At 42.6% G+C, this 17,557-nt stretch overlaps 1 long non-coding RNA gene and 1 pseudogene across 3 annotated transcripts in view; one reads left to right on the top strand and one right to left on the bottom strand.

The window, feature by feature from the left end:
- Positions 1–833: 833 nt before the first annotated feature.
- Positions 834–16,392, bottom strand: LOC145338714 (perforin-1 pseudogene; annotated as a pseudogene). Of its 2 annotated transcripts, none has more exons than XR_013885864.1 (2): positions 16,373–16,392; positions 834–2,673 (listed from the first exon to the last, which is right to left on the bottom strand). The product of XR_013885864.1 is annotated as a perforin-1 pseudogene, transcript variant X1 (transcript). The 2 variants fall into 2 exon arrangements; XR_013885865.1 differs by lacking the exon at positions 16,373–16,392 and adding an exon at positions 12,648–12,659.
- LOC145338715 (uncharacterized) overlaps positions 16,360–17,557 on the top strand; it is an 18,821-nt gene continuing 17,623 nt past the window's right edge. Inside the window, exons 1-2 of the long non-coding RNA XR_013885866.1 lie at positions 16,360–16,497; positions 16,610–16,746. This is a non-coding gene — a long non-coding RNA (uncharacterized LOC145338715). The remainder of the gene's footprint in view (positions 16,498–16,609; positions 16,747–17,557) is intronic.

Here is a 17,557-nt window from a genome sequence, read left to right as displayed (position 1 = left end):
GCCATGCTAAATTGTCCCTCAGTGTCCAAAGATGTGTAGGTTAGGGTGGATTGGCCATGCTAAATTGTCCCTTAGTGTCCAAAGATGTGTAGGTTTGGTGGATGCTCCTTTCCTCCAAGCGTAACTGATTGAGAAAAGCTTTGTGCACCCACCAACCTCTCCAACTGAACCTCAATGTGTCCCCCGAGCACCCCACACAGACTAATCACACGTCACAGGCTAAATGCTTCTCAATTGCATTTATTGGAAAATATAAGATTATACAGATGCAAGAGCAGTTCAGCATGCTTTCATGTTTGTCGCTGCACCGCCTGGTGTGCGGAATCCCTTGCTTTACTGTGATTCATTCAAAGCATCTCTTTAGCTCAAAGCTTTTAGCGTTGCTGCTGCGATAGGGAGCCTCCACTGGAATGCCGGTTGAGGGAGTTGGGATCCGGGCCTGGAGGAGTGTCTGGAATTGGGTGACAGACAGTTCATTCGAACCTGATTGGCCTCTGGACCGAGGCTGATCGTGGCACCTCCACCCGGGTGTCATGGGCGATTCCGGAACCCTTGACGGGGTGTTGAGACGGTTGGGGGGGATGTTTGGGGGCGGGGTGTCTCTCTGATCGACCCCATTCTGAGGTGACCTGGTGACAAAGTATTGTTCTGATTTAGTGTACCCACTCCGCGGAGATCAGAAGCCAGTCTGGTGGGGGGGGGGATGGGAGTTTATCTCGATCCCCTCCGGTCAAATTGAGGGGCTGGTACCTTGGGCAGGCTGGCAGTTTTGGGAAGCAAGGACCAGGATTCTCCCGGAGGCAGGATCGGGACGGAGCAGAGGGGAGCGGGGACCGGCATCTTCAGTGGGTGGGGAGAGAGGAAGGTGGGAGGGGAGGGGTAGCCACCAACGGGGACAGGGAGCAAAACCCCAGATCTCAGGCCAGTACGACCGAGGGAGGGGCCTCTTCCGCTGGAGGTGGAGTGGGGAAGACCGGGAGCAGGGTGGAATTGGCGGATCCCAGGTCGGGGGTAAAGGCAGGTCCGTCAGGCCGGGGTGTGTAATCCTGGCAGGTGGAACCCCCGAGGTGGGGACCACAGGTGAAGGTGTAGGAGTAGGTCACCTTGCCGTACTTGAGGTAACAGGTCTTCTGGTGGGTCCTGGAGAAGAGGGTCTCTTCACACTCGCCCAGCAGGTCATCCCTGGTGATGGACTCGCTGTCCCAGACCTCAATGATTAATCTGCGTCCATTTCCTCCCATGACCTCCCCCAAGTCCAGCTTGGAGTTCCAGTTGGGGTTGTTGTTGTTGGAGATGACCGTGGTCTGGGCTTTGGCCTGGCCGAACTTGACAATGACATAGCCATCCGTGCCACCAAAGATGTCACCCCAGAGGTCGCGGCCTTGCTCGACCGTCACCGTCAGCCTCCCGATGCCCTTCTGCGTGGGGCAGCACTGCCTGTCCACTCTCGTGTCCCCCGCGCAATAGCAGGAGCAGGTCTTCCTGTCCCGCCGGAACGAGCCAGCGGGGCATTGTGTGACCGCGCAGCTCTGGGCCAGGGCGTTGGTTCTGATGTACTTGCTGATGTAGTCCCTCAGGACGGGGTAGCGGGCATCATTGGTGGGCAGGAGGTGGTGGAGGGGCTTCAGGCCGTAACTCACCACGCCCGGCTGCGTGTTCAGAGTGTCCATCCAGTGGGTGAAGGCCCTCCTAGCCCCCGGGGAGAAGATGTCGACCCGTGTGGCGGAGCCCCCAAATACTTCAATCTCCCGGTCAGAAAATACCTGGCTCATGCTCGCTCGGTGCGCCATCGAAGTGGCCAGTTCTTTGCAGTGCTCATAGCCCACCGACGCTCCTATAAATTCCACCTGGACACCGGCTTCTATCTTGAGGCAGTCCTTTACCTTCTCCACAGTGGTGCCAGAGGATACCGCCTTGCAGGTTTGTATGGCCGTTACCTCACTGATGCGCCCGCCCAGAGTAACGTCCTGGATGAAATGGGTGCCATAGGTTTGCACCAGGCTCTTGTACTTGGCATCGTTTTTGTTGTTCCAGGTTTTTGGCAGGGCATCCAGGGCTCGGGCAAATTCGGGACTCAGGCGTGGCTTAGTCTTCACTCGATACCGATATTTACGGCACAGGAACTCCTGTCTGCTGAAGCTGTAATGGTCCGACTTGGCCCGACTGGTGCTGAAGCCGGTCAACTTTGATCTGGAGCCGCCAAACATCCGGTTGACGGAGATGTCGGGGGTGAGGCCCACCTTGAGGTCCATCTTCCAGCCGTTGGAGATCATCGAGGTGGCGGACTTCAGCAGCTCTGCGGCCGAGCGGTAGAGGCGGCTGGACATGGCATGTCGGCACTGCCGCTGGACCCTCCAGTCCACCAGCGAGAGGGGCAGCCGCTGGCGGGTGCCAGAGAGCAGCTGGTTGCGGCAGAGGACGCAGCTGCCATTCGCGTTCCTCCAGGTGTTGACATCGATCACGGAGGCCGCCTTGCTCTGTAGGGTCACCACATCGTAGCCGTACCCTGCCAGGCTGGCCCCCGGCACGTTGCGGGCATAGCGGCACTCCCCAGCACTGGCCGTGTTGCAGCCACTGGAGACTTTTCCTGCCAGGAGGCAGAGGAGGAGAAAACGGGCAACCCAGAGTCTTGTGACTGGCACCATGGCATCGACGGCACAGCTGCAGAAAAACCTGAGAAATGGAGAGAAGATTGTTAGAGTGAGTCTCACCTTCATTGGTGCCTTTTGAAGAAGGAATTTTTGAATGCTTGGCTGAGCTGCGAATTTGACCAAAAGATTCCGCTCAGCAGGAGCTGTTGCCACAGCTATTAAGGGGAATCTGAACTCCATTTTGATTTGATAAAGGGCTGTTGACATAATCATGTTTTTTGCCAATGAGTGGAGGGTGTGAGATATTCTTTGTTTCTTTGGACAGATTTTTGAGCAGCCCAATGTTATTGTAGGACTAGTGTATGCATGACATGCTTGTCAATGGGTCGGTGATGGGGTATTAGTGAGAATGAGATGGTGCGGGGGAGTGACTATTGGGGATTCAGGAATATTCGGGCTGTGTGGAACCTATGAGGTGGATAGAAGGTATAGAGGGGGCATGAGGTTTCTCGATGGGTTGTCCGGGGACCTGAATTGGAAGGAGTATAACAGGGCAGTAAGGGGCTATGGCAGGGTGAGTGATGGATGGTGTCTGAGGTGGGTGGGGGGATGGTGACGGTGGAATCTTTGATTTTGATTTTAATTATTATTGTCACGTGTATCGGGATACAGTGAAAAGTATTGTTTCTTGTATGCTATATAGAGAAAGCATACTGTTCACAGAGTACAGAGGGGAGAAGGAAAGGAGAGGGTGCAGAATGTAGTGTTACTGTCACAGTGAGGGTGTAGAGAAAGATCAGCTTAATGCGAGGTAGGTCCATTCAAAAGTCTGACAGCAGCAGGGAAGAAGCTGTTCTTGAGTCGGTCGGTACGGGACCTCAGACTTTTGTATCTTTTTCCCGACGGAAGAAGAGAGAATGTCCGGGGTGCGGGGTGGGGGCCGGGGTGGGGGGGGGGGGCAGTGGTCATTGATTGTGCCGGCTGCTTTTGCCGAAACAGTGGAGTCTCTCCATCAGGGACTGATGTTAAAGAGGGAGTCTCTCTGTCAGGGCCTCCTGTTAAAGAGAGAATCTCTCTGTCAGGGACTCCCCTGGTAAAGAAGGAGTCTCTCCATCAGGGACTCCCCTGGTAAAGAGGCCGTCTCTCCATCAGGGACTGATGTTAAAGAGGAGTCTCTCTGTCAGGGACTCCTGTTAAAGAGGGAGTCTCTCTGTAAAGGACCCCTGTTAAAGAGGAATTCTCGCTGTCAGGGACTCCTGTTAAAGAGGGAGTCTCTCTGTCAGGGGCTCCTGTTAAAGAGGGAGTCTCTCTGTCAGGGACCCCTGTTAAAGAGGAATTCTCTCTGTCAGGGACCCCTGTTAAAGATTGAGTCTCTCTGTTAGCGACTCCCCTGTTAAAGATTGAGTCTCTCTGTTAGGGACTCCCCTGTTAAAGATTGAGTCTCTCTGTTAGCGACTCCCCTGTTAAAGATTGAGTCTGTCAGGGACCCCTGTTAAAGAGGAATTCTCTCTGTCAGGGACCCCTGTTAAAGATTGAGTCTCTCTGTTAGCGACTCCCCTGTTAAAGATTGAGTCTCTCTGTTAGGGACTCCCCTGTTAAAGATTGAGTCTCTCTGTTAGGGACTCCCCTGTTAAAGATTGAGTCTCTCTGTTAGCGACTCCCCTGTTAAAGATTGAGTCTGTCTGTTAGGGACTCCCCTGTTAAAGATTGAGTCTCTCTGTTAGGGACTCCCCTGTTAAAGGTTGAGTCTCTCTGTTAGCGACACCCCTGTTAAAGATTGAGTCTCTCTGTCAGGGACCCCTGTTAAAGATTGAGTCTCTCTGTTAGGGACTCCCCTGTTAAAGATTGAGTCTGTCAGGGACCCCTGTTAAAGATTGAGTCTCTCTGTCAGGGACCCCTGTTAAAGATTGAGTCTCTCTGTTAGGGACTCCCCTGTTGAAGAGGGAGTCTCTCTGTCAGGGACCCCTGTTAAAGAGGGAGTCTCTCTGTCAGGGACCCCTGTTAAAGATTGAGTCTCTCTGTCAGGGACCCCCCTGTTAAAGATTGAGTCTCTCTGTTAGGAACTCCCCTGTTGAAGAGGGAGTCTCTCTGTCAGGGACCCCTGTTAAAGAGGGAGTCTCTCTGTCAGGGACCCCTGTTAAAGATTGAGTCTCTCTGTCAGGGACGCCCCTGTTAAAGATTGAGTCTCTCTGTTAGGGACTCCCCTGTTAAAGATTGAGTCTCTCTGTTAGCGACTCCCCTGTTAAAGATTGAGTCTCTCTGTTAGGGACTCCCCTGTTAAAGATTGAGTCTGTCTGTTAGGGACTCCCCTGTTAAAGATTGAGTCTGTCTGTTAGGGACTCCCCTGTTAAAGATTGAGTCTCTCTGTTAGGGACTCCCCTGTTAAAGATTGAGTCTCTCTGTTAGGGACTTCCCTGTTAAAGATTGAGTCTCTCTGTTAGCGACTCCCCTGTTAAAGATTGAGTCTCTCTGTTAGGGACTCCCCTGTTAAAGATTGAGTCTCTCTGTTAGGGACTCCCCTGTTAAAGATTGAGTCTCTCTGTTAGCGACTCCCCTGTTAAAGATTGAGTCTCTCTGTCAGGGACCCCTGTTAAAGATTGAGTCTCTCTGTTAGGGACTCCCCTGTTAAAGATTGAGTCTCTCTGTTAGCGACTCCCCTGTTAAAGATTGAGTCTCTCTGTCAGGGACCCCTGTTAAAGATTGAGTCTCTCTGTTAGGGACTCCCCTGTTAAAGATTGAGTCTGTCAGGGACCCCTGTTAAAGATTGAGTCTCTCTGTCAGGGACCCCTGTTAAAGATTGAGTCTCTCTGTTACGGACTCCCCTGTTGAAGAGGGAGTCTCTCTGTCAGGGACCCCTGTTAAAGAGGGAGTCTCTCTGTCAGGGACCCCTGTTAAAGATTGAGTCTCTCTGTCAGGGACCCCCCTGTTAAAGATTGAGTCTCTCTGTTAGGAACTCCCCTGTTGAAGAGGGAGTCTCTCTGTCAGGGACCCCTGTTAAAGATTGAGTCTCTCTGTCAGGGACCCCTGAAGATTGAGTCTCTCTGTTAGGGACGCCCCTGTTAAAGATTGAGTCTCTCTGTTAGGGACTCCCCTGTTGAAGAGGGAGTCTCTCTGTCAGGGACGCCCCTGTTAAAGATTGAGTCTCTCTGTCAGGGATGCCCCTGTTAAAGATTGAGTCTCTCTGTTAGGAACTCCCCTGTTAAAGAGGGAGTCTCTCTGTCAGGGACCCCTGTTAAAGAGGGAGTCTCACTGTCAGGGACCCCTGTTAAAGATTGAGTCTCTCTGTCAGGGACCCCTGAAGATTGAGTCTCTCTGTCAGGGACGCCCCTGTTAAAGATTGAGTCTCTCTGTTAGGGACTCCCCTGTTAAAGAGGGAGTCTCTCTGTCAGGGACTCCCCTGTTAAAGATTGAGTCTCTCTGTTAGGGACTCCCCTGTTAAAGATTGAGTGTCTCTGTTAGGGACTCCCCTGTTAAAGATTGAGTCTCTCTGTCAGGGACTCCCCTGTTAAAGAGGGAGTCTCTCTGTCAGGGACTCCCCTGTTAAAGATTGAGTCTCTCTGTCAGGGACGCCCCTGTTAAAGATTGAGTCTCTCTGTTAGGGACTCCCCTGTTAAAGAGGGAGTCTCTCTGTCAGGGACGCCCCTGTTAAAGATTGAGTCTCTCTGTTAGGGACTCCCCTGTTGAAGAGGGAGTCTCTCTGTCAGGGACGCCCCTGTTAAAGATTGAGTCTCTCTGTTAGGGACTCCCCTGTTGAAGAGGGAGTCTCTCTGTCAGGGAGTTTCTCTCCCTGAGGCGCCTTTTCCACGGGGCGTTACTGACGTGCCCCTGCAGAGAGCCTCCTGACTGACAGCCGAGTAAACCAATCAGAGCAGGGCCCGTCACCAGTGCACCAGTGAGTTCCTCGCCGCTTCCTGACGGACAGCGGCTTCGGCCAATTGGACTTCAGTCCCTTCTGATTGACAGTTAGACTGACCAATCAGCGATTTTGCGCCCTTTGGCTACGCCAATACGCATCTGCCTCAACGGTGACTGACAGCTGAGCTGACCGATTCAGAGTACTGCCCGCCCATTGCCTGTGCCATTCGGGACATCCTTCAGCGCTGACTGACAGCTCAGCTGACCATTCTGCGCAGCGACGGTTTGATTGACAGCCGCCTGGACCCATCAGCGCTGAGCCCGCCCCCTCCAGCGGTCCAATCCCCGGGTTTCTCTCCCCTTTCCCCGCCCCCCCTTCGCCTCAGGGTGAGGATGGGGAAGGAGCCGGCGCCATTTTGCAGCAGCAGCAAACCGGCTCCCGCCGGGAGAGAAGGTGTTTGATGAGGCCCCACTGGAGCCTGTGTTTATAATCCCTCCATTCCCAGTCTGTTTATATAGATCAGTGTGAAACCATCCCAGTGTGTCCACCCTCTGCTTGGCAGGGCGTTACAGACCCACCCCCACCCCCTCACTGTGTAAAACACACCCCCTGTATTATAAATATTATAAAATTATTATTATATTATAAAATATAATATATTGTAAAACACGCCCCCTGTATTATAAATATTATAAAATTATTATTATATTATAAAATATAATATATTGTAAAATACACCCCCTGTATTGTAAATATTATAAAATTATTATTATATTATAAAATATAATATATTGTAAAACACGCCCCCTGTATTGTAAATATTATAAAATTATTATTATATTATAAAATATAATATATTGTAAAACACGCCCCCTGTATTGTAAATATTATAAAATTATTATTGTATTATAAAATATAATATATTGTAAAACACGCCCCCTGTATTGTAAATATTATAAAATTATTATTATATTATAAAATATAATATATTGTAAAACACGCCCCCTGTATTATAAATATTATAAAATTATTATTATATTATAAAATATAATATATTGTAAAACACGCCCCCTGTATTGTAAATATTATAAAATTATTATTATATTATAAAATATAATATATTGTAAAACACACCCCCTGTATTATAAATATTATAAAATTATTATTATATTATAAAATATAATATATTGTAAAACACACCCCCTGTATTATAAATATTATAAAATTATTATTATATTATAAAATATATTATATTGTAAAACACACCCCCTGTGTTATAAATATTATAAAATTATTATTATATTATAAAATATAATATATTGTAAAACACACCCCCTGTGTTATAAATATTATAAAATTATTATTGTATTATAAAATATAATATATTGTAAAACACGCCCCCTGTATTATAAATATTATAAAATTATTATTATATTATAAAATATAATATATTGTAAAACACACCCCCTGTATTATAAATATTATAAAATTATTATTATATTATAAAATATAATAGATTGTAAAACACACCCACTGTATTGTAAATATTATAAAATTATTATTATATTATAAAATATATATTGTAAAACACACCCCCTGTATTGTAAATATTATAAAATTATTATTATATTATAAAATATATATTGTAAAACACACCCCCTGTATTATAAATATTATAAAATTATTATTATATTATAAAATATAATAGATTGTAAAACACACCCCCGTATTATAAATATTATAAAATTATTATTATATTATAAAATATAATATATTGTAAAACACACCCCCTGTATTGTAAATATTATAAAATTATTATTATATTATAAAATATAATATATTGTAAAACACACCCCCTGTATTATAAATATTATAAAATTATTATTATATTATAAAATATAATAGATTGTAAAACACACCCCCGTATTATAAATATTATAAAATTATTATATTATAAAATACAATATATTGTAAAACATGCCCCCTGTGTTATAAATATTATAAAATTATTATTATATTATGAAATATAATATATTGTAAAACACGCCCCCTGTGTTGTAAATATTATAAAATTATTATTATATTATAAAATATAATATATTGTGAAACACGCCCCCTGTATTGTAAATATTATAAAATTATTATTATATTATAAAATATAATATATTGTAAAACACGCCCCCTGTATTATAAATATTATAAAATTATTATTATATTATAAAATATAATATATTGTAAAACACGCCCCCTGTATTATAAATATTATAAAATTATTATTATATTATAAAATATAATATATTGTAAAACACGCCCACTGTATTATAAATATTATAAAATTATTATTATATAAAATATAATATATTGTAAAACACAGCCCCCTGTATTGTAAATATTATAAAATTATTATTGTATTATAAAATATAATATATTGTAAAACACGCCCCCTGTATTGTAAATATTATAAAATTATTATTGTATTATAAAATATAATATATTGTAAAACACGCCCCCTGTATTGTAAATATTATAAAATTATTATTATATTATAAAATATAATATATTGTAAAACACGCCCCCTGTATTGTAAATATTATAAAATTATTATTATATTATAAAATATAATATATTGTAAAACACGCCCCCATGTTGTAAATATTATAAAATTATTATTATATTATAAAATATAATATATTGTAAAACACGCCCCCTGTGTTGTAAATATTATAAAATTATTATTATATTATAAAATATAATATATTGTAAAACACACCCCCGTGTTGTAAATATTCTAAAATTATTATTATATTATAAAATATAATATATTGTAAAACACGCCCCCGTATTGTAAATATTATAAAATTATTATTATATTATAAAATATAATATATTGTAAAACACACCCCCTGTATTGTAAATATTATAAAATTATTATTGTATTATAAAATATAATATATTGTAAAACACGCCCCCTGTATTATAAATATTATAAAATTATTATTATATTATAAAATATAATATATTGTAAAACACGCCCCCTGTATTGTAAATATTATAAAATTATTATTATATTATAAAATATAATATATTGTAAAACACGCCCCCTGTATTGTAAATATTATAAAATTATTATTATATTATAAAATATAATATATTGTAAAACACGCCCCCTGTATTGTAAATATTATAAAATTATTATTATATTATAAAATATAATATATTGTAAAACACGCCCCCTGTATTGTAAATATTATAAAATTATTATTATATTATAAAATATAATATATTGTAAAACACACCCCCTGTATTGTAAATATTATAAAATTATTATTGTATTGTAAAACACACCCCCTGTATTGTAAATATTATAAAATTATTATTGTATTGTAAAACACACCCCCTGTATTGTAAATATTATAAAATTATTATTATATTGTAAAACACACCCCCTGTGTTATAAATATTATAAAATTATTATTATATTATAAAATATAATATATTGTAAAACACACCCCCTGTATTGTAAATATTATAAAATTATTATTGTATTATAAAATATAATATATTGTAAAACACGCCCCCTGTATTATAAATATTATAAAATTATTATTATATTATAAAATATAATACATTGTAAAACACACCCCCTGTGTTATAAATATTATAAAATTATTATTATAGTATAAAATATAATACATTGTAAAACACACCCCCTGTATTGTAAATATTATAAAATTATTATTATATTATAAAATGTAATAGATTGTAAAACACACCCCCTGTATTGTAAATATTATAAAATTATTATTATATTATAAAATTATTATTATATTATAAAATGTAATAGATTGTAAAACACACCCCCTGTATTGTAAATATTATAAAATTATTATTATGTTATGAAATGTAATATATTGTAAAACACACCCCCGTATTGTAAATATTATAAAATTATTATGTTATGAAATGTAATTTATTGTAAAACACGCCCCCTGTATTGTAAATATTATAAAATTATTATTATGTTATAAAATGTAATATATTGTAAAACACACCCCCTGTATTGTAAATATTATAAAATTATTATTATGTTATAAAATATAATATATTGTAAAACACACCCCCTGTATTGTAAATATTATAAAATTATTATTATGTTATAAAATGTAATATATTGTAAAACACATCCCCTGTATTGTAAATATTATAAAATTATTATTATGTTATAAAATATAATATATTGTAAAACACACCCCCATATTATAAATATTACAAAATTATTATATTATAAAATACATCTCCTGTATTATAAATATTATAAAATTATTATTATATGATAAAATATTTTAAATACGTCCCATTGTATTACAATTATTATAAAATTGTTATATTATAAAATATAATGTAAAATTATAAGTATTATAAGTATTATAGAATTATTATATAAAATACATCCCTCAGATATTGTGTTAAACCTCGCCTCCTCGTCACCTTGAAACCTGTGACCCAACCCCCGTCCCCGTGCTTGTCACCTCCGACCCTGTGGAAAAAAAACACTTCCCCACTGTTCACCCTATTCCCGGCCTTGGGTCCACTGTCTGTGCGGAGTCTGCACCTTCTCCTTGTGTCTGTGTGGGTTTCCTCCGGGTGCTCTGGTTTCCTCCCACTGTCCCAAAGATGTGTAGGTTAGGGTGGATTGGCCATGCTGAATTTTCCCTTAGTGTCCCAAAGATGTGCAGGTTAGGTAGATTGGCCATGCTAAATTGCCCCTTAGTGTCCAAAGATGTGTAGGTTAGGGTGGATTGGCCGTGCTAAATTGTCCTTTAGTGTCCTGAGATGTGTAGATTAGTTGGATTAGCAGGAATAACTTGTCGGGATATGGGGATAGGGCCAGGGTGGGATTGTAGTTGATGCAGACTCGATGGGCTGAAGGGCCTCTTTCTGCTCTGTAGGGTTTCTTTGTTCTATCTATTGCCCTTCATAATTTTATACACCTCTATGAGGTCACCCCCGCCACCAGCCGCCGCCCCCCCGCATCCTCCGTCTTTCCAGGGAGAACAACCCCCCAGTTTGCCCAATCTCTCCTCCATAGCTCAGACCCTCCATAACCAGGGCAACATCCTGGTAAACCTTTTCTGTAACTCTCTCCACGTCCTTCTGGCAGTGCGGCGACCAGAACTGGACGCAGTATTCTAAATGTGGCCTAACCAACGCTGAAACATCATATGCCAATTTTTATACTCTGTGCCCCGTCCTATAAAGGCAAGCATGCCTTCTTCACCACCTTCTCCACCTGCGCTGCCACCTTCAAGGATCTATGGACCTGCACCCTCAGGTCCCTCTGTGTCTATACTCTTGATGGTTCTGCCATTTATTGTACAGCTCCCTCCCACCCCCCCAAACATCAGTTCTACCGAAATGCATCACTTCGCATTTATCTGGATTAAATTCCATTTCTCTGCCCAATTTTCCAGCCTATCTACATTTACAAGGACGTTGCCTGGATTGGGTGGCATGCCTGATGAGGATAGGTTGAGGGAGCTCGGTCTTTTCTCCCTGGAGAGACGAAGGATGAGAGGTGACCTGATAGAGGTGTATAAGAGGTATTGATCGAGTGGATTCCCAGAGGCTTTTTCCCAGAGGCTGAAACGGCTTCCACGAGAGGACACAGGTTTAAGGTGCTGGGGAGGAGGTACAGAGGAGATGTCAGGGGTAAGTTTTTCACTCAGAGGGTGGTGGGTGAGTGGAATCGGCTGCCGTCGGTGGTGGTGGAGGCGGATTCGATAGGGTCTTTTAAGAGACTTCTGGATGAGTACATGGGATTTAATAGGATTGATGGTTACAGGTAAGCCTAGGAGGTGGAGATATCATCGGCACAACTTGTGGGTCGAAGCGCCTGTTTTTGCTGTAGTTTTTCTATGTTCTGTACCCTGCTGTATTCTCTGACAATGTTCATCACTATCCCCAAGTCCAGCCATCTTTGTGTTGTCTGCAAACTTACCGATCACACCAGTTACACTTTCTTCCAAATCATTTATATAGATGACAAATAGCAGAGGTCCCAGTACAGAGCCCTGTAGAACACCACTAGTCACAGACCTCCAGCCGGAAAAAGACCCCTCCACTGCTACCCTCTGTCTTCTATGGCCAAGCCAGTTCTCCACCCATCGAGCCACCTCACCTTTTATCCCTTTTGCACCAACCTGCCACGAGGGACTTCGTCAAATACTTGACTAAAATCCCTATAGACGACATCCACGGCCCTTCCCTCATCAAGCGTTTTTGTCACCTCCTCAAAGAACTCAACCAAATTTGTGAGGCTTGACCTCCCTCTCACAAAACCATGCTGTCTATCGTTAGTGAGATTATTCCGTCCTAAGTATGCATACATCCTATCTCTAAGAATCTTCTCCAACAATTTCCCTACCATAGACGTCAAGCTCACCGGCCTATAATTACCCTGGTTATCCTTGCTAACCTTCTTAAATAAGAGAACAAATTTGCTATCCTCCAATCATCTGGGACCTCACCTGTGTCCAGTGAAGAGACAAAGATGGTTTAATATAAAGTAACAGATACCAAGAAGTGAGTTAAGACTGGAATCTCATCAAGATGCTCGGGGTGGTTTATATAGAGAATGACAGATACCCGGGAGTGAGTTACAGACTGGAATCTAATCGAGGGGTTCGGGGTGGTTTATATATTGAATAACAGATACCTGGGAGTGAGTTACAGACTGGAATCAAATCGAGGGGTTCGGGGTGGTTTATATACAGTACAACAGATACCCGGGAGTGAGTTACAAACACAATCTCACAGTAAACACCAGGTTAAAAAGCAGAGACAACCTCACAGTAAAACACCAGGTTAAAAAGCAGACACAATCTCACAGTAAAACACCAGGTGAAAGAACAGACACAATCTCACAGTAAAACACCAGGTTAAAGAGCAGACACAATCTCACAGTAAAACACCAGGTTAAAGAACAGACACAATCTCACAGTAAAACACCAGGTTAAAGAGCAGACACAATCTCACAGTAAAAAACCATGTTAAAGAGCAGACACAATCTCACAGTAAAACACCAGGTTAAAGAGCAGACACAATCTCACAGTAAACACCAGGTTAAAGAGCAGACACAATCTCACAGAAAAAACACCAAGTCCCTGGTGCCTGTTATTCTACATATAAACCACCCCGAACCCCTCGATTAGATTCCAGTCTGTAACTCACTCCCGGGTATCGGTTATTCTATATATAAACCACCCTGAACCCCTCGATTAGATTCCAGTCTGTAACTCACTCCCGGGTATCTGTTATTCTATATATAAACCACCCCGAACCCCTCGATTAGATTCCAGTCTGTAAGTCACTCCCGGGTATCTGTTATTCTATATGTAAACCACCCCGAACCCCTCGATTAGATTCCAGTCTGTAACTCACTCCCGGGTATCTGTTATTCTATATATAAACCACCCCGGACCCCTCGATTAGATTCCAGTCTGTAACTCACTCCCGGGCATCTGTTATTCTATATATAAACCTATCCCGAACCCCGCGATTGGATTCCAGTCTGTGTCTCACTCCCGGGTATCTGTTATTCTATATATAAACCACCCCGAACCCCTCGATTAGATTCCAGCCTGTAACTCACTCCCTGGTATCTGTTATTCTAGATGTAAACCACCCCGAAACCCTCTATTAGATTCCAGCCTGTAACTCACTCCCGGGTATCTGTTATTCTATATATAAACCACCCCGAACCCCTCGATTAGATTCCAGTCTGTAACTCACTCCCAGGTATCTGTTATTCTATATGTAAACCACCCCGAACCCCTCAATTAGATTCCAGTCTGTAACTCACTCCCGAGTATCTGTTATTCTGTATATAAACCACCCCGAACCCCTCGATTAAATTCCAGTCTGTAACTCACTCCCGGGTATCTGTTATTCTATATATAAACCACCCTGAACCCCTCGATTAGATTCCAGTCTGTAACTCACTCCCGGGTATCTGTTATTCTGTATATAAACCACTCCGAACCCCTCGATTAGATTCCAGTCTGTAACTCACTCCCGGGTATTTGTTATTCTGTATATAAACCACCCCAAACCCCTCGATTAGATTCCAGTCTGTAACTCACTCCCGGGTATCTGTTATTCTGTATATAAACCACCCCAAACCCCTCGATTGGATTCCAGTCTGTAACTCACTCCCGGGTATCTGTTATTCTATATATAAACCACCCCGAACCCCTCGATTGGATTCCAGTCTGTAACTCACTCACGGGTATCTGTTATTCTATACATCAACCAACCCGAACCCCTCAATTAGATTCCAGTCTGTAACTCACTCCCGGGTATCTGTTATTCTGTATATAAACCACCCTGAACTCCTCGATTAGATTCCAGTTTGTAATTCACTCCCTGGTATCTGTTATTCTGTATATAAACCACCCCGAACCCCTCGATTAGATTCCAGTCTGTAACTCACTCCCGGGTATCTGTTATTCTGTACGTAAACCACCCCGAACCCCTCGATTAGATTCCAGTCTGTAACTCACTCCCGGGTATCTGTTATTCTGTATATAAACCACCCCGAATCCCTCGATTAGATTCCAGTCTGTAACTCACTCCCGGGTATCTGTTCTTCTATATATAAACCACCCTGAATCCCTCGATTAGATTCCAGTCTGTAACTCACTCCCGGGTATCTGTTCTTCTATATATCAACCACCCCGAACCATTCGATTAGATTCTAGTCTGTAACTCACTCCCAGGTATCTGTTATTCTGTATGTAAACCACCCGAACCCCTCAATTAGATTCCAGTCTGTAACTCACTCCCGGGTATCTGTTATTCTGTATATAAACCACCCCGAACCCCTCGATTAGATTCCAGTCTGTAACTCACTCCCGGGTATCTGTTATTCTATATATAAACCACCCCGAACCCCTCGATTAGATTCCAGTCTGTAACTCACTCCCGGGTTTCTGTTATTCTGTATATAAACCACCCCGAACCCCTCGATTGGATTCCAGTCTGTAACTCACTCCCGGGTATCTGTTATTCTCTATATATAAACCACCCCGAACCCCTCGATTGGATTCCAGTCTGTAACTCACTCCCGGGTATCTGTTATTCTCTATATATAAACCACCCCGAACCCCTCGATTAGATTCCAGTCTGTAACTCACTCCCGGGTTTCTGTTATTCTGTATATAAACCACCCCGAACCCCTCGATTGGATTCCAGTCTGTAACTCACTCCCGGGTATCTGTTATTCTCTATATATAAACCACCCCGAACCCCGCGATTGGATTCCAGTCTGTAACTCACTCCCGGGTATCTGTTATTCTATATATAAACCATCCCGAACCCCTCGATTAGATTCCAGTCTGTAACTCACTCCCGGGTATCTCTTATTCTGTATATAAACCACCCCGAACCCCTCGATTAGATTCCAGTCTGTAACTCACTCCCGGGTATCTGTTATTCTGTATATAAACCACCCCGAACCCCTCGATTAGATTCCAGTCTGTAACTCACTCCCGGGTATCTGTTATTCTATATATAAACCACCCCGAACCCCTCGATTAGATTCCAGTCTGTAACTCACTCCCGGGTATCTGTTATTCTATATATAAACCATCCCGAACCCCTCGATTAGATTCCAGTCTGTAACTCACTCCCGGGTATCTGTTACTCTGTATATAAACCACCCTGATCCCTCGATTGGCTTTGAGTCTGTATCTCATTCCCAGGTATCTGTTATTCTGTTCTGTAACTCAGCATTTCTTTTGAACTGTCTGTGCTGTCTGTTGTTTTGAAGCCTTGCTAACATGTGTAATGTGGATTAAGAATTGCTTCTAGTGAAACCTCTTCCCCTGTTTTTGCTGTTTGGACTGGGGGATATCTCATCACTCACCTGCACGGAAAGTTCAGCGCTCCCCGTCTCAGTCTCCGATGTTCAGATGCTAATGGTTCGTGTTGCGTAGGATTTAATATAGACCACTGAGCATCCCAGGATGCTGCACTGTCCGCCCTTTCAAGGTGTTAGCCACGTTTTTGATGTGGGAACTAAGATCGCCAATGTTGTGGTGAAAATCATCCATCTGGGGTGTGTTGAGGTGTGAGATTAACTGTTTGTGTGTTTCACACTCAGGGATGTCTGATGGTGGTTCCTCTTTCGCAAAGGGTGAATGCGTTAACACGTGATACATCGGAGTCTTTCTCTGCACAGCAGGAGGGCCTGGAGAGACCGGGAGATTGGGACAATCTTGGAGACATGGAGTTAACAGAGTAAGAATTCTCATAACTCCAGGTTAAAGTCCATCTGCACAAGCCACTAGCTTTCGGAGCGCTCCCTCCTTCATCAGGTGAGTGGGAGTTCTGATCACAAAACTGGGCGTATAAAGACACAAACTCAACTTACAGAATAATGGTTGGAATGCGAGTCTTTACAGGTAATCAAGTCTCAAAGGTACAGACAGTGTGAGTGGAGAGAGGGTTAAGCACAGGTTAGAGAGATGTGTATTGTCTCCAGACAGGACAGTTAGTGAGATTTTGCAACTCCAGGCAAGTCATGGGGGTTACCGATAGTGTGACATGAACTAAAGATCCCAGTCGAGGCCATCCTCATGTGTACGGAACCTGGCTATCAGTCTCTGCTCAGCGACTCTGTGCTGTCGTGTGTCGTGAAGGCCGCCTTGGAGAACGTTTACCCGAAGATCAGAGGCTGAATGCCCGTGACTGCTGAAGTGTTCGCCAACAGGAAGGGAACAGTCTCGCCTGGTGATTGTCGAGCGGTGTTCATTCATCCATTGTCGTAGCGTCTGCATGGTCTCCCCAATGTACCATGCTTCGGGACATCCTTTCCTGCAGCATATCAGGTAGACAACGTTGGCCGAGTTGCAAGAGTATGTATCGTGTACCTTGTGGATGCTGTTCTCACGTGAGGTGATGGTATCCTTTTCGATGATCCGGCATGTCTTGCAGAGGTTGCTGTGACTGGGTTGTGTGGTGTTGTGGTCACTGTTCTTCTGAAGGCTGGGTAGTTTGCTGCGGACAATGGTCTGAGTGAGGTTGTGCAGTTGTTTGAAGGCAAGAAGTG

The sequence above is a fragment of the Carcharhinus amblyrhynchos genome, unplaced genomic scaffold (assembly GCF_965287045.1).
Source record: "Carcharhinus amblyrhynchos unplaced genomic scaffold, sCarAmb.v2.hapA chromosome_153, whole genome shotgun sequence".
Classification (NCBI taxonomy): domain Eukaryota; kingdom Metazoa; phylum Chordata; class Chondrichthyes; order Carcharhiniformes; family Carcharhinidae; genus Carcharhinus; species Carcharhinus amblyrhynchos.
Note: the sequence above shows the minus strand (reverse complement) of the source record. Positions and strands in the feature narration are given on the sequence as shown.